Below are 25,669 nucleotides of genomic sequence, written 5' to 3'. Positions count from 1 at the left end.
GAGCAAGAAATTGAAAGCTTATGTGAAAAAATAATGAAGGGAAACTTCCCAAATTTGGTGAAGGAAATAGACATACAAGTCTAGGAAGCACAGAGAGTCCCAAACAAGCTAGACCCAAAAAGGACCACACTGAGACACATCATAGTTAAAACACCAAAGGTTAAAGATAAAGAGAGAATCTTATAAGCAGCAAGAGAAAAGCAGAGAGTTAACTACAAAGACTATCAGCTGATTTCTCAAAAGAAACTTTGCCAGCAGGAAGGGACTAACAAGAACTATTCAAAGTGATGAAAAGCAATGACTTGTACCTAAAATTACTCTATCCAGCAAAGCTGTCATTTAGAATGGAAGGGCAGATAAAGTGCTTCCCAGACAAGGCAAAGCTAAAGGAGTTCATCACCAAGCCATTACTATATGAAATGTGAAATGGACTTATTTAAGGAAAAGAAGATCAAAATTATGAACATTAAAATGACAACTCACAACTATCAACAACTGAATCTAAAAAGTAAAAACAAAATCCAATGAAGAAAACCAGAATAGGAACAGAATCATAGGTTTGGGGATCATTTGGAGGGTCACCAGCTCACCAGCTGGGAGGGGAAAAGGGAAGAAATGGGAAAATGGTGCAGAGATTAAGCAGCATAATTGGTTGGTACAAAATAGACAGGGGGAAGTTAAGAATTATATATGAAAAGGTGAAGCCGAAGAACTTATATGCACGACCCACGGACATGAACTAAGGGGGATGGGATTGCTGGAGGGAAGGTGGGTACTGGGCAGAGGGAAGCAAAGGAAAAAAATTGGGATTACTGTAACAACATAATCAATAAAATATACTTAAAATACAATAAAATAAAATACTAATAAACAAAACAATTTCTTCTAGGTAGTCAAAGGGGGTGGGGTGAGCAGAAGTTTCTCTTGAGCCTGCAGCTGAAGTTGCCTTTAGCTCAAAACAATCTGCATATCACTGAGGCACATCTTTGACTTTTTCTGGACCTCCACACATGTACACTATAACAGAGCAGGGGGACCCTCCCCAAAAGTCCCCACAGCTCCTGGTTTTGGGGATGGGGAAAGGAGATAATATAGCTTTTAAGGTACTTTGCATATCTATGGCAAGTTGGTAACTAGATAATAGCTGTGCTGCAGCCCAGGGAATATGGGCAGATGATAGGCTTAAAATACTAGCCTTTCCTGAAGGGAAGCTATGCTGCCCCTAGGTAAAAGAACAAATGATAGGCTTAAGATACTCTTCATAACAATGATGTATAGTGCTCAGGGTCAACATTTAAAATTAGGGAGAGCCATGAGGATAAAAGGAGAGAAGCCATGAAAAGGATGTAGACAGGAGTCAGCTAGGAGGCTGGTATGTACGAGAGGGAGCCATGATGTAGCAGCTAGGCAGCTTTGTAGGTCCACCATGGGACAGGGTCATGCAGGCAGAGTGAGTATAGAAGAGAAGAGGAGGAGTAGCCTTGAGGAAGGAGCCATGAGCCAGGAGGGTATTCAGCCATGCTGCTTGTGGAGAAGGAACATCTATGCAGTTTCTAGTCAGGATTTGGCCACACAGCCTGGGCTAGTAGGAAATTAGGCATGCTGCTGTTTTGATCTTGCCTGTTCCAGCTGACTTTGAAGCCACCAAGGACTCTCTGCCTTGCAGTCCAGGACTCTGTCTGAACTCTTGGATATACAGAGAGGATACTCTCTTAGGACTTGTTTCTTTCCTGGACTTCATTACAGTCCAGTGTAACATGGCACATTCTTTTCTGGACTATTATAAGGAGGCTGATGACAATGTACCCTAGATCCTGAAGGAGAGAGCTGATAGATAAGGAATGGGTAACTATTTGGCTTGGATGTGGTTTACAGCCTTTTGAGGATCGAGGAAAGTTCTGAGTCTCATGGGAAAACAGGGTTCTGAGCTGAAGTGCTCCAGCCCCGCCAAGGTTGGAATATTATAAATAAAGACCTGTTTCTTTCTACACTGATTGTTGGGTCATACACCAAGCCACCACGTGAATGAGCCTACTTTCCTCAGTAACAACACCACAGACAATTTTATTTTATATTTTGTTCTTTAACCAAACAAATTCTATTATATAAATCTACCCTCATAGTTTTTTGCTTACTTAATATTTCATTTATTTTCAACAGTCCATGTAAAGTATTTATCACAGTCCCAGACACATAGAAGATTCCTAATCTAGTGTACTTTTCATTAAACAGCAAAATCCAAGTAGAATAATATATGAGTAATACATGAAAAGACCCTGGCTGGTTTAGCTCAGTGGATTGAGCGTCGGCCTGCGAGCTAAGTGTCGCTGGTTCGATCTTCCAGTCAGGGTACATCAGAGAAGGAAAACTCTGACTCCAAAAAAAAAAACCTCCGCTGCCTTGCGGCATACCTCTTCAGGGGAAAGGCTAAGGGAGTAAACCCCGACAGAAAATCCGGAGCTGGAGTCCCTAAGGCGGTTTGACGTTGTAGTCAACACCGGCAACTCCTGCGGCGCACCTGAAGCCAAGCTGTATTGACTCCGTCTTTCCCTTGGACCCTTCAGCTGCGAAGAGAGGGGGGGCCTGCTGCATGGGCAACAGCAGACCCTCCATATCACCCTGCCCAGGCTCTGTAGCTTCAGCGTCATCGCAAGATGTCGATTCAACACAGGAGGAGACAGATACGATGTCACTCACGAGTCGGACTGCACAGCCATTCTCGGCGGTGCAGATAGACTCTTGGGAAGCTACACCATCGCCTCTCGAGACGGACGGCTGCCGACGACGACGAATACATGAAAAGAAGATAATACGTGTCAAATAACCAGACAGAAACACAGATGGAACTGGGCAGCTTTCCTAAGAAACAGGAATAAGAGTACAAAAGAAAAAGGAATGAGTTTCTAAGCAGAAGCTAAACTATGAAAGGGTATCTTGGCAGTCCATGGCACAAACCCATTGTCTTCTGGAAACTGAACTATGTTGCAACTATCATTTTTTCCTTACAGAGAGAGAGAGAGACTAAATCTGTCCCCTTCTGATTAGCAGCTGTTGGGAAATTTTTAGAATCATATCTCAAGGACTACGTTTTTTTGTTTATGGGCAGAAAGGTAAAGATTATTTTACAGAGAAACTCCTATCTTCGACTTCATAGCAACTTCCTTGTACTAGGCTTTCAAATAAGGATACTTCCCACTGGCTTGTTCCTTAGATATAAGCTGTTGTCTATTTACTTAGGCCTGAGATATCAAAACATTGCTTATTATGTCAGTCAAGCTGGAACAAAGCTGGAGTTTTTCTACCTAATTTATATTAAACAAGCATTTTTTTAAAAAGAAATAATTTAAAAACTGGAACAAAAAGACACAGAGAAAAAATTCTAATCCACATTTAACTCCATAATGTGTTTTGACGAGTTGGCATAATTCTTCAGAGTTTGTAGAGAATGTCACACCTTGAAACTCTCACTCTGAGGCTTTGTCATCCTTACCTCACAACTCTTTTCTCTCCTTTGACTTACCGCTATGAAGGGGAAGAAATGGAGCAAAAGAACAGATTAAGTCTGTCACCAGAAGGAGCAGTAAAAATGAACTGCATTATAAAGCCTATATGAATATCACTTCATATGCTTATGTCTGAGTCACAGGCAGACAGGCCAATCCTGAGGAACAGTGTCATTTTCCTACCTCTTCTGAAGGGTAAAGAAATCTTTCTCCCACAAACCTGTTCTAGCTAGTCACCTTATATTACACAAAGAGATTATTTGCATATTATTGGACAGTGGCTCACAAACCACCTTGTTTTAGTTCAGCTCTTAGAAGAAGAAAAGTTGGAAACTCATCAGAAATTTCTTAACCAAAATATTGGAAATAGACATAATCACAAAATAGGTGTTTCTGAGGAAAATAATAAAATATTCTAGAGCGGGACATCAAGTACCCCAATAAATCAGAAAATGTGTAATAGCTTACAAACAACCCTTTCTAATTGTCAAACAGTTGTTTAATAAACACCCACAACAAAAATCCTTATAAACCTAAATAAACAACTTGCATTAATAATATCTTTGGCAAGCAACCCTTTGGAAATACCCATTGGACTTGAAATAAAACCTAAAATCAGTCTAGATCAGGTCAAGATGGTGGCATAAGAAAACAAGGTTCACCTCCTCGCAAAACCACATCAAATTACAACTAAAATATAGAAAACCATCACTCAGAATCAACAGAAATCAAGTTAAATGGAAGCCTGACAACTATGGAATTAAAGAAACCACATCCATCCAGACTGATAGGAGGGGCAGAGATATGGAACAGGCTGGCCCCACATCCACGTGTGGTGGATAAAAAATTGGGGGGGGGGATATCTCAGGGGTAAGGAGTCTCAGCCCCACACTAGGCACCCAGCCAATGATTCCAGTGCCAGGAAGGGAACTCTCCACAACTTCAGGCTGCAAACCAGTGGGGCTTCAGTTGGTGGAAGAAACTTCTGGAGTCCCAAACAGTTCCTCTTGAAGAACCCGCATATAGACATACTCAGACTCACTATGAGCTCTAGCGCTGGCATAGCAGCTATAAATGTTCCAGTGGCATACAAAAAGAAACTGAAGTGTTTGGCATCAAGGTGAGAACTGGGGGAGAGCTTGCTCCCAGAAAGAAAGGTGGGCAGAGGCAATTGTCCTTTTCTGAACCCTACCCCAAAAGAGCCACAGAGCTGACAAGTTGGTGTCACATCAGAGAGACTCCATCACCTGGCTAAAACTGTTTGCCCATCCTGGAGAACCCCAGAGACTCCATCCCACCCAAGTTGCTTTTCCATATGAATGTCTGGTCTTGGCTCATGTTTCACAACTTCCTAAATTCTATCAAACAAGCAAAAGCCAGTTTCAGTGACCCCTGCCTCTCACACTGTACCTCTTGCTAAGTGGTCCCAGGCATGGCACTAGAAGCAGCCACTCTAGATTCACAGCTTGGCTTCACCTGGGAATCTCCAAGCCCAGCACAAGCAGCAGCCATCTCAGATTGTTTTATAGCTCATGCAGGGTGGACATGGGCAGAACACAGGTGAGGGCTGACCTTGGCCTACACCACCTGGGAAACACCAGATACTGCGCACCCAGTGGACAGCTACAGACCATATCATTACCTTGCCTATGCACAGCTAGTCCTCCATGGATGGTGGAAGTTGGTGGCCAGTGGACACTGCCAGTCCTTACAGCTGACTGGCCTGGGTAACTCCCTCCTATTGAGCTGCCAACAGCAATCAGCCCACACAAAGGGTGTACCTTGTGTACTCAGCTGGGATGATAGGGGAAGCTGTACATCTGGAACCTGCAGAACACCTACTACATTAGGCCACACTAACAAGATACAGAGTCAAAGCAGCTCTACCTAAAACATAGAAACAAACAGAGGGAGGCTGCCAAAATGAAGAGGCAAAGAAATATGGCCCAAGTGAAAGAACAGAACAAAACCCCAGAAGAAGAACTAAACAAAATGGAAATAAACAATCTATCAGATGCAGAGTTCAAAACATTGGTGATAAGGATGATCAAGGAACTTAGTGAGGATCTCAACAGCATAAATAAAATCCAGTCAGAAATGAAGGATGTACTTGAAATAAAAGTTTACAGGGAAACAGCAGTAGAGTGGATGAAGCTAAGACTCAAATCAATAATTGGGAACATAAGGAAGTAAAATACAATCAATCAGAACAATAAGAAGAAAAAAGAATCCAAACATTCCAACATTCCATCACTAGCATCATAAGGGTACCAGAAAGAGAAGAGAAAGAGCAAGAAATTGGAAGTCTATTTGAAAAAACAGTGAAAAAAAACTTCCCTAATTTGGTGAAGAAAATAGACATGCAAGTCCAAGAATCACAGAGAGTCCAAATTAAGATGGATGCAAAGAGGCCCACTCCAAGACAAATCATATTTAAAACGCCAAAGCTTAAAGATAAAGAGAAAAATTTAAAAGCAGCAAGAGAAAAGCAGCTAGTTACCTACAGGGGAATTTCCATAAGACTGTCAGCTGACATTTGAAAAGAAACTTTGTAGGCTAGAAGGGATTGGCAAGGAATGTTCAAAGTCATGAAAAGCAGGGGTCTACATCCAAGATTGTTCTATCCAGGAAAGCATCATTTAGAATTGAAGGGCAAGTAAAGCGCTTCCCAGAAAAGAAAAAACTAAAGAAGTTTGTCATCACCAAACTATTATTATATGAAATGTTAAAGGGATTTATTTAAGGAAAAGAAGAAGATGAAAACTATGAACAATAAAATGGCAATAAATACATATCTATCAACAATGAATCTACAAAACAAACTAAGCAAATAAGAAGAATGGAGACAGAATCACGGATATGGAGAGTGTTTTGATGGTTGCCAGATGAGAGAGGGTTGTAGGGAAAATGGTGAAGAGATGAGGAATTAAGAAGCACAAACAGGTAGTCACAAAATAGCCATGGGGATGTAAAGTACAGCATAGAAAATGGAGTAGCTAAAGAACTTAACTGTATGACTCATGGACATGAACAGTGGTGCGGAAATTGCGTGAGGGAGTAGGAGGTGCTAGGTGGAGAGAGAAAGGGGGGGAAGTTGGCACATGGTAATAGCATAATCAACAAAATATAATTAAAAAATAAAACAAATTCACAAACTGATAGATAAGCAGTGTTAAATAATTAAACCAGGAAGACATTAGAATAAGGTGGCCCTAATGTTATGGAAGTTTACATAAGCAAACCAAAATCTAAGCTTGTAAATGCCTTAAAGTTATGAAATCAAAATGATAGATACTCAATTACAAAAAGCCACCTATGCATTAAACTATGGCCAATCAATAATTTCCTTACTTTTCTTCCACCTTTTCTCTATAAATGCCTCTTCCCATGTTCCTGCCAGTGGACTATTCTTAACCACTTTCAGTTTTGTCCTTCTCAATTTGAATCAATTTTTTAATAGTTCAGATGTCAAAAGACGGAACCAAGAGAATTCCCCCACTACAACCCCCAGGAGCTAGGAGGATCCAAGCAAAGGTACCTGTTGAACCTCTTGACCCCATGGCTTTCTCACCACCTTCTGATAGGCGGTGAGTGAGTCCTTCTCAGATCCTAGCTCCACAGCTTTTGTGTTATAAGATGTCAGACTTTATTTGGGAATTAATTTTTCTGGATTGTGTCCAGAAACTGGTCAGAATTGGACTCACGTGGAAACCAGACTGGGTCTGTGGTTGAACTGGATCTGAAAACCAGATATCTGGTGTTCATACTGCTGTCACTACCAGAACCAATAAGTAGAGTCAAGGATTGAATCATTTTGGGCATTTTATTCAGTTGCTGGTGATCTCAGAAGACAGTGGGTTATGTACCCTCAAAAGCCATCTTAATATCTAATTTCAAGCTGACCTTTTTATAAGGAGAAGAAAGGGTGCTTAAGAGATTTGGATAAAGGTTAATTAAATAGAAGGGTAGTTAAGGAGTTTGAAATAAGGCTACCTGGATAAGAATTGCAGTCCTGCTGTGATTTCTCTAGTACTTCTTTATCTCTTCATTAACAATTCTTCATCTGCATCATGGGTGTTCCCTCCCTAAAACACAATGGGTCAAATACTTTCTCCATGGCTTGCAGACTTCCTAGGGTACAGAGGTTGAATTGCTTGTTATCCTCCTGGAGTCATGCATTCTAGTTCCTGGAATAACAGCTTTCCACATGCATTCATCTGTTAAGCCTATCAACTAAGACTAAAATTTTTAACTCTTGAGTTACAGATTTAATCACTTAAGTCTATCAATTGAAGCTAAAATCTTTCATTCTTGAATTCCCTTATCAGATTCATAGTCAAAGTGGGTTCATCATAGTTGGATTGGGTCCAGAGTGAGGCCTCCAGTGAACAAAATTTTGTTAAGACTGAATAAGCAGGTTAATATTACCAAAGATGATCTTGAAATGCAGTGGCCACTGTGAAGAAATTTAACCTAGATAAGCTTATTCATTTATGAGATGATCTAGAGAAAAAGGGGTCTCAGTCCAGCATTTACCATGAAGGGTAGAGGAAAAATTATTTTTTCTTCTCTATAGTTTTTGATGACTCAATGGGACCTGCTGCGACACTTTACTCATTCCAGAGTAGATGAAACCCTAAGAAATCTGGCAGAAGCTGGCAAAGGGTGAGAATTCTTACTAAAGTCAGCTCTCCCAGGTCTTTACCTGAGGTGCCTGGTCAAAAGAGGAAGTTAAATTTCACATTTTCTCTTCCTTTCCAGATTCATATTGGCAGGGGAAAATATTTGTAAAAATTAGGTCTTTGAGTTACTGAAATTGAGGGTCCTTCTGACTTTAAATTTAGCTTTTATTTATTTTTATTATTGTTTGTTTGTTTTTTAGGCAAAGTGGAAGGAAGGGAAAAAGAGAGAGAAACATTGATGTGAGAGAGAAAAACAGCCATCAGTTGCCTCTTGTACATGCCTGAACTGTGGATAGAACCCACAACCTAGGCAAGTGCCTCTCCCTCTCCCTCCCTCCCTTTTTCCATCTCTCTCTCTCCCCCTCATGGCCACCCCTTACACTCTCACCCTAATCTTTCCCCTTTCTACCTTCAGGCACGTACCTTTACTTTCTTTCTCCTAAGCTCCAAGGGCCCTTATTTTTCCTCTGTAACTTGTTTACTGAGTTCACACAGCCCGGGTGGCTCACTTCTTCTACTCCTGTGGCTGTTTAAATAAGCTTTAGCTTATATTTGAGATTTGGCTCTGAATTCTTAGCCAAACTCAAGGACTGGGGTTAATGTCTGGTGTCATTCACTGTTACTATACCAGATAGCTGGTAAAACATTATTTCTGGTTGCGTCTATGAACATGTCTCAGGAAGAGATTGGCACTGGATTCAGTAGACTGAATAAAGATCTGCCTTCACCAATGTGATTGGGACAGTAATAGAACAAAAAGATGAAGGGAAGGTGAATTCCTTCTCTCTCCTTGAGCTGGAATGTTCATCTCTTTCTGCCCTCTGATATTGGAGAAAGAGTTCTCAAAATTTGGGAATTTATACCAGAGAGTCCAAAATCCACATACATCCTTTCTCAGGTCTTTGGACTTGGACTAAATTATATCACTGGCTTTCCTAGTTCTTCAGCTTGCAGACAGTGGATTGTGAGACTTCTTGGGCTCCATAACCACCAATTCCTATACTACATCATATATATATAATTTCCAGTTGATTCTGTTTCTCTACAGGACCCGGACTAATACAGGTGAGTAACAGACTTCCAGGTGGAGAGCTCAATTAATAGTTCAGTATTTAATTCTGGATTTCAGGGGTGAAGTCTGGGCTGAGAGTAAACACACAAAAATGGAGGATTCTATCAAGAACAGTAATATTTAGTGACACTGTCTTCTATAACAAATAAATCCACTGGGTTAAAAATAGTTTATTTTTCACTTCTCTAAAATCCATCTGGGTGTTCTTGCTTACTGGTCACTCCTCCAAGCAATGATTCAGGAATTGATGTTCTTTCCATCTTGAGGCCATGCCATCCTCCAGGGCTTCTGATTCGTCTGCTAGATCCCATGCATTCAGCCAGTGATTGTGGTGAAAAGAAAGAGTGGAGGAAACAAAAAAATGTATTTGGTGAATTCCTAGCCAGTTTCTGCCAGAGATAGAATTTAAAATCTCTCAAACGATACTATAGAAAGAAGGAAGCACTGGGCCAAAGGAGAGCCTAGAGACATCCCATCATTTAAAGGACTAGTCAAGAAGGACCTGGCCAGGAGAATGAGAAGGAATGCCAGTCAGTATGAGAGGCATAGTATTGTGACAGAATAGTAAGAAGCAAGGAAAATACCCAGGCAAGTGGAATGGGAAACCAAGACAAAAAATTAAACAGAGCCAAACAGTTTGAGTAACTTACAGCCAGCTGGTGAATCACAACACCTTATCTCCCCTAACCTAGGACACTTGAGGGCAAATGGTTTAGACATTGCCTCCCTAAGGAGAGAATAGATAGCTTAGATCACCCTGGTCTGGGAACTTCCTTTGACACTTTTCCTTGCAGTTGGGAAATATCAGGGGTGTCTGGGGAAGATAGAAAGGCTAATGAAAATGGAGAGATAGCACCTGAACAGAGGGAGTGAGCTTGGGGAGAAGCTGTGCTACTCCCCATTCAGCTTTCTCACCCCTTACTCCCAAGCTGCCTCTAGGAATTTCCCCCTCCCAAATTCCCATGTGTCCTCTATATAAACTTGCTCTGGATGCTCAAGATAAGGTGGATATTAGGATTTTTACCCACCACATTCTCAGATTGCTGGTCTCTGATATTAATAAAAGGACAATTATAATACAATCCCTGTCTCTGCCTTTTGGTTAAATGGTGACAGACAGCACCAGTCCTAGTTTGGTTGCCCTCCAGTTTCAGTGTCATCTAGTCTAGAAGACAAAGTGTTAAGAGAAGAGTTATCTAATAAATATGCTAAATTCTCTGAATGTCTACATTGTGACACTTCTTTTTTTAAATGTCCTTGAATGTAGATTTTATTAGGAAAAACTATTCATGATTTTACTTTGATTTTTATAACCACTATTTGGTTGACTGACATTAGAATGTTAAATTATTCCTTAGCTTCTTTACCTTAGCATAGATATCTTATTCTATTTATAAATCTATCAAATTTTAACAATTACTATGGGAACTTTTATAATTTTGGTCTTATTTCACATTTAGTTAATTAAATACTGTTAAACATTTTAAACAGCACTTATACACTTAATTTATTCTATTAATTTTTAGGCACTTCAATTGGCTGTCTAACAAACCTTTTTAATATTTAAGATTAATTCTTATAAGTCTAATAAATTACTTGGAGGAAGATGGCGGAGGAGTGAGGGGAGGCTGCACTTTCAGGATTCCGAGACCCGTCTGCAGTTTGGGCTAATTGCAGACAGAACATCTCAGTGAGCAGCTGGACACTGGCAGGAGTCGAGCCTTGGCACTGCTGGATTACAGAAAATCCATCTGACAACAACCTGTTTAGTGAGGATAGCGGAGGAAAAGGGGACGAAATGGGATTCCTGACTGGGGCGGCTGCCCGAGCTGTGGCGGGAAGCACACAAAGGCTTTTTGGCGACCACAGGCTGCCCCGGAGAGGAGTCGGGAGGAGAGCGGATCTCTGCCCGCTGGCAGAGATGGGACTCGACCAAGTGGCATTGGCGCTAAAGGACAGGAGACAGCGTGCTGCCGGGCAAGTGAGAACATAGTTCTCCTTTATATTTTTCTCTAGTGGACGGTGGAGAGGAGAGGAAAGTTTGGGGGTGGTAGGCCGTTCTTGAGGAGCGCAGGCACAGAGGCGCGCTCGTCCACTCCCCAACCCTACCCTTGGGTCGTTGGGGCGCGCATAGGGAAGTGCTCTCATTCACTGGCCCAGGTGCGTGGGGCAGTGAATCCAGGCATCCCTCGGACACTCCCCAACGGACATAAGATCAGTGCCCCAATGGGCACAGGGAGGGCCCACTGAACACGCAGAGGACCATGCGCAGACACCCCTAGACAGCTCCCGTGGGCGCCGGGCCCCAGGCCGGAAAGCAGACCACTAGCGCAGACTGTTTGTGCCCACCCAGACGGGTGAGGGAAGGCGGGTGGCTGCTGCACGGGAACAGCGGGCGGCAGCGACTCACAGATGCTCACTTCCACTGTGCACAAGTGTCCTCAGCCCTGCCCTAAGAGGCGAGAGACCAACTCCTGGAGCTCGGCTCAGCGGGACTAAGGGCATGGACACGCGAGTGCGAAAACACCTCGGCCTGGCAACAATAGGCGCCAATCGCAGGGCAAGCTCTCGGGCCGCCCCGCCCGTGCAGGGGCGCATGCGCAAGGACACCTCAGCTGGCTCCAGCGGGCAGCAAGGGAGCGCGCAGTGCTGGCAACTGCGGGCGCACACCATTGCTGCAAGAAACAAGTACCTCTGAACCGCCACACTAGACCAGCTGTGGATGCAGAAAAAGAAGACGACACACCAAGGCTGAACTGAGTAAAAACATCCTTTTTTGTTTTTCACTTTTTTTTCTCTCTTTCTTCTTTCTTCTTTCTTTTCTTTCTTTCTTTCTTCTTTTCTTTCTTCTTTTTTCTTGTTGTTGTTGTCTTTCTTTTTTCCCCTTCCAAAAAGAAAAACAAACTATATCTCTAATGTGTTGCATATAACCTCTCCTTCTCATCCTTTCTCTTTAATAATTGTTTATTTGTTTGTGTGTCTAGTTTAGCCCCCCTATCACTCTAAATAATAGAATATAATTACTATATAAATCCAATACAATACAATCCCATTTTCTTACTATATTATGCACTTTTCCATCCTTTTCTTCTATTTTTATTAACATACAATGTAAATATTACCTACTGGCTTGCATAGTCTCAACTATTATTAATCTATCACCCCCTCTATCAAAAATTATATTTTTCCTCCCTAAAAACAACTCTTATCTATTCTTCTTATAGTATAAAAGCTCTAATCTCTTTACATTTATATTAATATGGGCTCGTTGGCTGACGATAGCGGGATAGAGGGTGGGGGATATTTTTTGAGAGTGTGGGTCTCCTGCCTGGGCTGTGCGTTTGTTTTTAACAGCATCTCCACAAAAGTACTCAAGACAAAGTGGATAGAGTGACTCTCAATCAACTGGCCAGAAGGAAGATCCTACCAAAGAACATCTGAAATATAACCAGACAGTATAAACAAACGACATAAAGGGTAACTCAAGAACATCAGGCTCAGGATATCAAAGAGACTGCATGACTGAAACCCCCAGATCTCCCATAAAGAATCTCACACCACAAAGGAGGGAAGTCAAAGCAGAACACCCCCCCCAAAAAAAACAAACAAATAAATAAATAAAAACAAACAAGAAGAATCCAACATGGTAAGATGCAAAAATAACCCCTCAATGAAAAGAAAAGAGGAGTCCTCAGAAAGAGAGATAGATGAAATAGACATAGCCCAAATGTCAGACATGGAATTCAAAACAATGGTGGTAAAGAAGATCAATATACTCTACATCCTTAAAAACAACTATGACAACCTCCAAGGAAGTTACCAGCAGCTCCAAGAAAATTACAGGGAACTTGCAGAGAACTACACCAGCATAAAAAAAGACATAGAAACTGTTAACAAGAACCAGGAAGAAATGAAGAATTCACTCTCTGAACTGAAAAACACAGTACAATCAGTCGAAAACAGACTAAACAAAGCAGAGGATCGGATTAGTGAGTTAGAAGATAATGTAGAGAAAAACTCCCAGACAATATAGCAAAATGAAAAAAAGATTAAAAAAATATGAACAAGATGTAAGGGAATTACAGGATGGCATAATAAGAAATAATATCAGGATCATCGGAATTAGAGAGGGAGAAGGAAAGGAGCATGGAATTGAAAAACTGATAAGAGAAATAGTGACAGAAAATTTTCCAAACCTGACGAGAGAAAAGGTTACACAAGTTCAGGAAGCACAGAGAGTTCCAATGAAGAGGAACCCCCCAAAACCCACTCCAAGGCACATCATAATTAAAATGGCAACATTTCAAGATGAAGAGAGAATCCTAAAAGCAGCAAGAGAAAAACAGCAAATAACATACAAGGGAGCTCCGATAAGGGTATCAACTGATTTCTCAGCAGAAACATTACAAGCCAGAAGGGGATGGTCAAAAATATTTCAAGCAATGAAAAACAAAGGCCTACAACCAAGAATACTCTACCCAGCAAGGCTCTCATTCAAAATGGAAGGTGAAATAAGGAGTTTCTCAGACAAAGGAAGACTAAAAGAATACATCTCCACCAAACCAGCATTGCAAGAGATGCTAAAGGGAGTGTTCTAAGAAAAAAGGAGGAAAAAAAAGAGAGAGAGAGGAGAGAAACAGAGGTACAAAGGGAAATGAATAAATACACGTCAATAATAACCTTAAATGTAAATGGATTAAATGCTCCAATTAAAAGACATAGGGTAACGGAATGGATAAGAAAACAGGACCCACATATTTGCTGTCTACAAGAAACACACCCCAAAACAAAAGATTTACACAGACTGAAAGTAAAGGGATATAAAAAAATCTTCCAAGCAAACAGATTGGGAAAAAAAAGCCGGGATAGCAGTCCTCATATCAGACAAAACGGATTTCAAAGCAAGGGCAATAAAAAGAGACGAAGAAGGATATTTCATAATACTTAAAGGAACAATCCATCAAGAAGATATGACATTGATAAACATATATGCACCCAACATAGGAGCACCCAAATACATAAAGCAAATACTAGAAGACCACAAGAAGGATATCAATAACAACACACTCATAGTAGGGGACTTCAACACTCCATTATCAACAATAGACAGATCATCAAAGCAAAGAAACACCAAGGATATACAGGCATTGAACAACACACTAAACCACATGGACTTAACTGATATATATAGAACTTTCCACCCCAAAGAAGCAAAATATACATTCTTTTCAAATGCACATGGGACATTTTCAAAGATAGACCACATGATAGGACACAAAACAAACCTCAACAAATTCAAGAAAATTTAAATCATATCAAGCATCTTTTCAGATCACAATACCTTGAAACTAGAAATCAATCTCAGAGAAAAAAATCAAAGACACCCAAATTCATGGAGATTGAATAGCATGCTATTAAATAATGAATGGATTAACAATGACATCAAAAAATAAATCTAGAAATTTCTAGAAATTAATGATAATGAGCACACAACAGCTCAAAACCTGTGGGACACAGCAAAAGCAGTTCCTGAGAGGGAAGTTCATAGCAATACAGGAATATCTGAAAAGGATAGAAGAATCTCAAATAAAAAACCTAACCATAAAGCTACAAGAACTAGAACAACAACAATAAACAAAGCCTAGGGCAAGAAGAAGGAACGAAATCATCAAGATCAGAGCAGAACTAAATGACATAGAGACTAAACAAACAATCCAAAAGATCAACAAAACTAGGAGCTGGTTCTTCAAAAAAATAAACAAAATCGGCAAGCCTCTAGCCAGTCTAATCAAGAAAAAAAGAGAGAAGACCCAAATAAATAAAATCAGAAATGAAAGAGGAGAAATCACGACTGATACCACAGAAATACAAATGATAGTTAGAAATTACTACAGACAACTGTATGGCAAGAAATTTGACAATCTAGAAAAAATGGACAAATTTCTAGAAACATACAACCTTCCAAAACTGAATCAAGATGAAGTAGAAAGTCTCAACAGACCAAAAACAAAGAAGGAAATTGAAACAGTAATCAAAAATCTCCCTGCACACAAAAGCCCCGGACTGGATGGCTTCACAGGCGAATTCTACAAAACATTCAGGTAAGAACTAACTCCTATCCTCCTCAAACTGTTCCGAAAAATCCAAGAAGAGGGAAAAATCCCAAACTCTTTCTATGAAGCCAGTATTATCCTAATCCCCAAACCAGGTCAAGACACAACAAAGAAAGAAAACTACAGGCCAATATCACTGATGAACATAGATGCTAAAATCCTCAATAAAATATTGGCAAACGGGATCCAGCAATACATCAAAAAGATCATACATCATGATCAAGTGGGCTTCATTCCAGGGATGCAAGGATGGTTTAATATTCGCAAATCAATAAATATAATACATCACCTAAACAAAATGAAAGGCAAAAATCACATGATCATATCAATAGATGTAGAAAAAGCATTTGATAAAGTACAACACCCATTTATGATGAAAACACTCAGCAAAATGGGAATAGAGGGAGCATACCTTAACATAATTAAGGTTATATATGAGAAGCCTGAAGCCAACATCATACTCAATGAACAAAAACTAAAAGCATTCCCCTTGAATTCAGGAACTAGACAAGGTTGTCCACTCTCTCCACTCCTATTCAACATAGTGTTGGAAGTCCTAGCCACAGCAATCAGACAAGAAAAAGAAATAAAAGGCACCCAAATTGGGAAAGAGGAAGTAAAACTATCATTATATGTAGAGGACATGATAGTATACCTAGAAAATCCTATAAACTCCACTAAAAGACTACTCGATATAATAAGTAAATTTGGCAAAATAGCAGGGTACAAAATAAATATACAGAAATCTAAGGCATTTCTGTACACCAACAATAAAATATCAGAGACAGAGGCAAAAAAGAAAATACCATTTACTATAGCAACAAGAAAAATAAAGTACCTAGGAGTAAACTTAACCAAAGAGATAAAAGACCTGTACTCTGAAAATTATGCAACATTGAAGAAAGAAATTAAGGAAGATACAAATTAATGGACGCAAATACCATGTTCTTGGATGGGAAGAATCAACATCATCAAAATGGCCATACTACCCAAAGCAATTTACAGATTCAATGCAATCCCTATTAAAATACCAATGACATATTTCACAGACCTAGAACAAATACTCCATAAATTCATATGGAACCAAAAAAGACCCTGAATAGCAAAAGCAATCTTGAAACATAAAGAACACAGCAGGAGGAATCACAACACCAGATATCAAACAATACTACAAAGCCACTGTGATCAAAACAGTATGGTACTGGCATAAGAACAGACATATAGATCAGTGGAACAGAATAGAGAGTCCAGAAATAAACCCAGGCCTCTATGGTCAACTAATATTTGATAAAGGAGGAAGGAACATAAAATGGAGTGAGAAGAGCCTCTTTAACAAATGGTGCTGGGAGAACTGGATAGGGACCTGCAAAAAAATGAAACTAGACCACCAACTTACACCACACACGAGAATAAACTCAAGATGGATCAAAGACTTAAATGTAAGCCATTACACCATAAAAGTCCTAGAGGAAAACATAGGCAAGAAAATATCAGATATCTCACGTACCAATTTCTTCACAGATACATCTCCTAAAGCAAGAGAAATAAAGGAAAAAATAAATAAATGGGATTACATCAAACTAAAGAGTTTCTGCTCAGCAAAAGAAAACATCAGCAAGATGAAAAGGAAACCAACCATATGGGAAAACATATTTGCCAATGACATCACAGACAGGGGACTGATTTCCAAAATATCGTCGGCAGCCTTCCGTCTCGAGAGACGATGGTGTAGCTTCTTAAGAGTCTATCTGCACCGCCGAGAATGGTTGTGCAGTCCGACTCGGGAGTGACACGGTATCTGTCTCCTCCCGTGTTGAATCGACATCTTGCGATGACACTCGTCCTCTCCAGTGAAGCTGAAGCTACAGAGCCTGGGCAGGGTGATATGGAGGGTCTGCTGTTGCCCATGCAGCAGACCCCCCCTCTCTTCGCAGCTGAAGGGTCCAAGGGAAAGACGGAGTCAATACAGCTTGGTTTCAGGTGCGCCGCAGGAGTTGCCGGTGTTGACTACAATGTCAAACCGCCTTAGGGACTCCGGCTCCGGATTTTCTGTCGGGGTTTACTCCCTTAGCCTTTCCCCTGAAGAGGTATGCCGCAAGGCAGCGGAGGGTTTTTTTTTTTTTGGAGTCAGAGTTTTCCTTCTCTGATGTGCCCTGACTGGAAGATCGAACCAGCGACACTTAGCTCGCAGGCCGACGCTCAATCCACTGAGCCAAACCAGTACAATTACCAAAATAAAGAGACTAACATTGGCACAATACTACTAAGGAAACTATAGCTTGTATGTGAATTTGACCATGTTTGCCGCTAATGGAGATACTATGTTTAGTTCTTTCTTGTATCTCCTTAGTCTCCTCCAATCAGTTAAAATTGCTCAAAATATATATATATATATATATATATATATATTTGGAATATATATATATATATTTGGAATATATATATATATATATATATTCCAAAATATATAAAGAGTTTATACCTCTCAACATCAAGAAAACAAACAACCCAATTAAAAAATGGACAAAGGACCTGACAAACACTTCTCCGAAGAGGACATACAGAAGGTCCATAGACACATGAAAAAATGCTCAACATCATTAGCCATCAGGGAGATGCAAATAAAAACCACAATGAGATACCATTTTACACCAGTCAGAATGGCCATCATCAACAAATCAACAAACAACAAGTGCTGGCGAGGATGTGGAGAAATGGGAACCCTGGTGCACTGTTGGTGGGAATGCAGACTGGTGCAGCCACTATGGAGAACAGTATGGAATTACCTCAAAAGATTAAAAATGGAACTGCCTTTTGAACCAGCGACTCCACTTCTAGGATTATACCTGAAGAATCTTGAAACACTAATTCAAAAGAACTTATGCACCCCTATGTTCATTGCAGCACTATTTACAATAGCTAAGTGCTGGAAACAACCTAAGTGCCCATCTGTAGATGAGTGGATCAAAAAACTGTGGTACATTTACACAATGGAATACTATGTAGCAGAAAGAAAGAAGGAACTCCTGCCATTTGCAACAACATGGATGGAACTAGAGAGAATTATGCTTAGTGAAATAAGCCAAGCAAAGAAAGAAAAATACCATATGATATCACCTAATACAGGAAACTAAAGAACAACACAAACAAAGGAACTAAATAGAACAAAGAGCATAATAGCAGTCAATAGGGGGGAGGGGAGAGGAAGAGAAAGGGGATAAGAAGGGAAGGATTTGGTCAAAGAACCTGTATAAATGACTCATGGACATGGACAACGGGGAGGGATATGATTGCGGGAGAGGGGGTGGGTTGGTTGGGAGAGAGAAATTGGGGGAAAAGGGGACAACTGTAATTGAAAAACCAAAAAATAAAAATAAATAAATAAATAAATAAATAAATAGATAGATAGATAGATAAATAAAATAAAAAATAAGTCTACTAAATTAAATTTATAATTATGGGGAACTTTACTTTTTTTACAAATTCCAGTCAAACTGTATATAAATACAGTAAGTAATTTCAATTTAAGACTCAAAAGATAAACTCAATTACTCAATTATACAGCTTACATTGGAGTAGAGCTACTTGAATAAGCTAAATTCTCCCAAGTATCAGACATTACATTTTTTGAAGTACTAACTATGCATAAATTTTTTACATTTAATGGATTCAGTTATCTATATATTTCTATGTTTAAATCTAAATATTCAATGATAAAAATATGCTTTCACACAAGGGAAACATTGGTGTCATCACAGAAATCTTCCAGGGCACTCTCTTAGATGTTTGAAATTTGTATTTTTACCTGAGATACTGACCAGGAATCCTGACAGTCATGCCTGTGACACAGTAACTATATCAACTCACTAAATAATCTTGTAGATTTTATAACCCATGTAGATTCCATGCTAGGGTTTAGAAACTACCTAATTTTCACAAGACTCTGCAGCCTTGCTCAGGTGGTTAGATCACTGGATTTGATTTTCTTTAGTTCTTATGTTATTTAAAATATCATCCTAGATTGGTCTAAATACTTCTGATCTTCATGGGAAATACACTTTCATCGTGTTTTTTTCTTTTTGGTAGGAATAGATGTTTTATGGGTCTAGATAACTCTCAAGGTTATACAATTTTATTAAGTTCAGTTATTTGAGAGAAAGAGAGAGAGAGAAAGAGAGAGCTAGCCACTGCCTTGAGAAGAAATTTCCTGTGGAGTATTAAAGATTATAAAAGTGGTAAAACTGAACAATGCACTTATAACTATGTATGTGAGTAACCGAGATAGATTTAAAACCAAGTATGTATGCTTTTAAAGTCACAACTTTGAGAAGATACACTTGTATATGTAAATCTTTATGTCTCTTCAATATTTGTTGTTGTTTGTTTTTATTAGGTGAATGCTCTCAATGAATCTAAGATTTAGCATTTTAGAAGCTAAATCTTTATTAATTTATTGTCTTGGTTATAATTTGTGGCTTTTAGGATCCTTTAGCTTTTAGAGTTGCAATCTACTCTTTTTATTGTAGTAAGAACATTTCATGTGAGAACTATTCTTTTAACAGATTTTTAAGTGTACAAAAAGTATTGTTATTTATACTGTATGATATTATCTATAGGCATAATGTATACCAGGTATCTAGAGTTTGTTTATCTTGCATAACTAAAATTTTATAGTCCTAATTAGCAACTCCCTGGTAACCACCATTCTATTCTTAGTTTCTGTGAGTTTGACTGTAAACTGAAGCCTGTAGTATATTTCCTCCTGTGACTGGCTTATTTCACTTAGCGTAATGTCCTCAAGGTTCATCTCGATGCTGTGTCACACATAGCAGGACTTCCTTCTTTTTTAAGGATAAACAATATTCCATTGGATGTATATACCACGTTGAGATGAACATTTAGTCTGTTCCCATATCCTGACTATTGTGGCCAGGGCTTCAATAAACATTGCAGTACTAATATCTCTTCGATATCCTGCTTTCAATTCTTTGGGATAAATAACTAGAAATGGAACTCCTGAATCATACGATAGTTCTTTTTAAGTCTTTGAGGTATCTTTACCATGTTTTTCATAGATGTTGTACCATTTTGCATTCCCCCAACAGTATACAAGGGTTCCAAATATTTTAAACAAACAACGATAGTCTAGCTTTCAGTTTCTAGTTTGAAGTAAACAATGAAAATGTCTTCAATTCATACTCCCCTTCCCCCGATAAAATTTATTTTATTGAAACTTCAGTTTACTGTTCTCTCAAGAGCTTTGAAGAAGATATTACTTTAGATATATTCCCTTCAGTTTAGTCCTTAATAGTATATTTTTCCTTCAATTCCCTTCAGTTTAGTTCTTAACAGTATATTTTTCTCAAAATTCCAATCAGGGACCTTCAAATCTATGACCTTTACTTATATTTTTTTCCACTCAGCTCTGGCTGAGTACTTACTTCTATAATGCAAACAAATCTCAACAGTTTTCACTTAACCCCTTACAAATCACAGCTGTCTTGCTTCTTACCACACTAAAATGATTAAAATTCTATGATTATTTTACTACATGGGGGATAAAAAGGCCCTTTCTGCTTCATCATGCCTTTTCATTTTTTAAGTTCTTAAGAGCCACTCTTTCCTTTTATATGTTTATTCATGACAAGATTTTCAGTGCTACTTTCCAGGACAGATTTCAGGTTTGCTTCAACATATTAAATTTTTCCCTGGCTGGTGTGGCTCAGTGGATTAAGAGTGCTGGCCTGCAAACCAGGGGGTTGCTGGTTCGGTTCCCAGCCAGGGCCCCTGCCTGGATTGCAGCCCAGGTCCCCAGTTGGGGGCGTGCAAGGGGCAACCACACATTGGTGTTTCTCTCTCTTTTTCCCTCCTTTCTCCTCTCTGTAAAAATAAATAAATAAAATCTTTAAAATTATGAAAATTCTATTTTTCACATTTATTCTTTAAAATACTTTACAGTAAAGCTACTAAAAATACTAAAGGTAATAACTTATGCAATGATATAAAGTCTTGATTATTGAGTAAACAAACACATTTTAAAATTTTAGGCATAAGTATATATGAAAATTTTTACAGAAATTAAAAAGCAGAATACACAGTTAAAAAATTGGACGAGACACTTGCACAGTCACTCTAAAAAAATAAAAGTAGAGACGGGCAGCAAACATGGGAAAATTTGCTCCATTTTACTGGCCATCAGAAAATAAAATTTAGTTGGCAAGAATATGAAGGAATTGGAATTTCACAAACACTGCTGGTAAGAGTGGTGCATAAAAAGTAGACCAGTGTTCTAAGGCTAAATATAAACATACTTGTGACTCCCAGATAAATACCCACAGAAAGAAATACACATCATCTCCAAGAGATATATGCACAAGAATCTTCACAGAAGCACGATTTCTAATAGCTAAGAATTGAAAACAATCTAGTTGTCTATCAAGAAGAGAATGTATAAATATTAATAAATTGTGGCATATTTGTACAATTGGTTAGTCCATAGTACTGAGAATAAATTGAATTATTGCTTCATGGAAAAATATGGTTCAGGGATTGAAGTGGGTGAGGCAGGAGAGAGCAACAGGGGGAAAATGGAACACCTGTAATAGAGCAACAATAAAAAAAAGAAATTAACTTAAAAAAAAGAAAGAAAACTATGGCCGAGTGGTATGTGGAAGCCTGCTCTACCAGGTTATAAGAGGCATCTATGGGCATCCCTTTCCAATGGCACATTCAGTTACATCATGTTGTTAGTCTGAAATCTGCCACAGTAAGAGTATTTGAATCATGGAAGTTAGGAAATGCTCTAAATGAGGGCTTTTCCCCTCCTTGGCAGAGTTGACTTATTAGCACACCACTGAAAGTATCTCACAAACATAATTCTGTGTGAACTAAGCCAAATACAAAAGTATGTGTACATATGTATACGTATACATATATATAGTTAATTTAACAATATAGTAATTGTTAATATAACAAGAACAGTTCATGTGACACCCACGTAACCTGGCAGCCAAGGTGAGTGGAGCGGAATTCCCATGCATGAACAATGACAACTTCAGTGTACTTGTCAGTGGGGGTGGTAGACGCCATTGAGTGAGCATGTGTCCTGTGTCGCCATTGCATTCAAAGTGACTGAGCGAGTAGAACAAATCTGCATCAAATTTTGTGTTAAGCATTCCTCTGTGAAAACTATTCAGATGACTCCAGTTTTCAGGGAAGATGCAATGAGGGCAGCACAAATAAAAGTGTGGCACAAACATTTCAAAGGTATTTGAGAATCTGTTGAAAGTGATGCATGTTCTGGTAAGCCTGGAACAAGCAGAATACCTGAGAATGTTGAACATACATGGGCTGCAATCAACAAAGATTGGCAACTGACAGTATGAGAACTAGAAGCTGATCTGAGGATTCCAAAACTGACTGTGTCCAAGATTTTAATGCAGGATCTTGGCATTAAACATGTCATGGCAAAATTCATTCAGTGGCTTCTGCTACCAGAGCAGAAGGAAAATCGTGCTCCAGTTGCTAATAACCACTACCAATGAACCAAATTTCCCAAAGAAGGTCATAACTGGAGCTGAATCATGGGTCTACGGCTATGAGTATGATACAGAAACAAAGGCCCAGTCATCCCGATGGAAGTCTCCTGCTCTCCATGCCTGAGGGAAGGCATGACAAAGTCACAGCAAGATCAAGACTATGTTATCTGTGTTTTAATTGGGAAGGTGCTGTCCATCATGAGTATGCCCCTCCAGGCCGAACAATTAATAAGGAATACTACTTCAATGTTCTTTGCCTGTTGAGAGATGCAATACAATGAAAACAGCCACAGCTATGGGCAACTGGTGACTGGCAGCTTCATTACAACAAGGCACCCACTCATGCATCACATCTCCCGCAGATTTTTTTTGGCAAAACATCAAATCACACAAGTGACTCAGCCCCTGTACAGCCCATATTTTGTGCCCTGCCACTTCTGGCTTTCCCAAAACTAAAATTACCTTTGCAAGGGAAGGGATTTCAGACTGTCAATGAGATTCAGGGAAAATATGACAGGACAGCTGATGGCAATTCCAACAAAGAATTTTGCAATGTTTTGAACAGTGGAAGAGACACTGGGAGAAGTGTGTGAGGTCCCAAAGTGCCTACTTTGAAGGAGACTGAGGCATCAATGTCCTAGGTACAGTGTTTCTTAGATCTTGTATCTTCTCCAATGTCTCTATTTTTCATAGCACATGGTTGGATACTTTCTGGACAGACCTCATATACTATATAATTCCATTTATAGAAATTTCAAAAATAGGCAAAACTAAACATTGGTGCTAGAATTCAGAAGAGGGGACTAGTTGGGATCCTGCATTGTGGAGGGCAGTAAAGTAAAGGGGATTGAGGAGGCCCTCTTGAGTTTGTGGTGATCTTTTGTTTCTTGATCTTGAAGCTAAATTACCAGTGTTTTCACTATGTAAAAATTTATCATGTTGTACAGTTATGACTTGTGTACTTTTCTGAATGTTTGTATATATTAATTAAAATCTTTCTTAAAAATAAACACATGGCATGATCTCATTTTGAGTTTTTTAAGTACTATATGTACTTAAAGATTAGTACCAAAATGTTTACTGTTCATACCTCTGGAGGGTGATATGGTGTGGCAAGGGAGACAGGGAAATAGAAGATTACCTGAGCTTCTTACTTCTTATACTTCTGTATACATTTATTAAAAATAATAAGTTTTATTTTAGTAATAAAAATTAACAGAAAAAATGCATTTTATTTAGAGATTACAAACATTTTTTTTCCATAAAAAATGTCCCTTTACTATCCTATTCCATGATTAGACTGGAAAGAATATTGCTAAGTTTTTTTACTTCTCAAAATTCCAAACAAACAGAAAAAGTTGTCTGCAAAGATTTCCCTAGTGTAGGTCAAGTTAACATAAGGAAAATGGGAATTAATTACTCTGAATGAATAGAATTTAAATAATCATTAAGAAATATTCTAACTTATGCCCCTATCTTATTATTTAAATCAGCTTTCTTGATTTATAATTTATATACAATAAAATGCACAGATTTTAAATGTATAGTCCAAAGAGTTTGACAAATGCATATGCTCATATAAACACCCTCCAATTTAAAGTAATTTAAAAATTTTTAAATATATATACATATATAATAACTTGGAGAACTTAGAATTCTTCTCTTCCTGCATATGCCATTTGGTGTATAATGTAGGGTTCAGGAAGGCTGTGTTCATACTTTAGGTAGAATTCTGGAAATATTAAAGTATTTTTCCTTGAGGAAGTATTTTTTAAAAGTATATATGCATTCAAGGCTGAGGATAAAAGTAGCTAAAATAATTTACCATATTTTTCACACTGTAAGATACACCTGACCATAAGACACACCTAGGTTTAGAGGAGGAAAACAAGAAAAAAAATATTTTGAACCAAATGGTGTACTAAAATATTTAATAAAATATACCAGAATAATATTTCAACCATGTAAAGTGAACAGCAGTCAACAGTGGTATTAAGAACCATCATCACTGGCATTAACAAATGAAGAGAGACTTTAAGGTTCAAGTACTCTTCTACTTTTCTGGGAACCCCAAGAACTCATCATCACTAGTGTCAGAATTTATGGGGGCCTTTAATAATAGGCATTGAGGGAGTGAAGAGGTATCACTGATTGTAACAGTCACTGAGAGTATCACTATCCTAGTTATAGGTTCTGAAGGACTACCCCTAGTGCCTGCTATTGCTAGTGATACCCCTTAATCTTCTCAGTGCCTGTGTTACTACTAGGACAGTGACCCCACCATAACTCCCTTTATATACTACAAACTTCAGCATTTGTGGCTGCTCACACAGTTACTGCTGGCCTCCTCACACAGAATCTGGTGTGCACTGGAGACAGTATGGAGATAGATGAGACAGCTGTAGCATCTAACAGAGCCAGTAGCCAGCCAAGAACATGTTACTTCAGCTCCACCCATCTGCCTCTCATGATGGCAAAGCTTAAGGCACAGTGATTGGTGATTGGAGGTAGTTCTACTGACACAGACCCCACCCAGTGACAAAGACAATTGGCAACTGGCACTGTGCCTCATACCCGTTATTAGCCTCAGCTGATTCAAGAGGCCAGTGGTTGTAGCTGGGAGTGTCAGGTGGCTCTCTGCACTCTCCCAGGTCCCAGGTGATGGGCAGAGGTGGACAGCAACTGACCAAATGCTCTGAGATTCAGCAGTAAAGTGGGACATCTAAGAATCCCCAGGGGTTTTGCGTGAGCCCACTGCTTC

The sequence above is a fragment of the Furipterus horrens genome, unplaced genomic scaffold (assembly GCF_987537825.1).
Source record: "Furipterus horrens unplaced genomic scaffold, mFurHor1.1.pri manual_scaffold_2, whole genome shotgun sequence".
NCBI classification, from domain to species: domain Eukaryota; kingdom Metazoa; phylum Chordata; class Mammalia; order Chiroptera; family Furipteridae; genus Furipterus; species Furipterus horrens.
Note: the sequence above shows the minus strand (reverse complement) of the source record.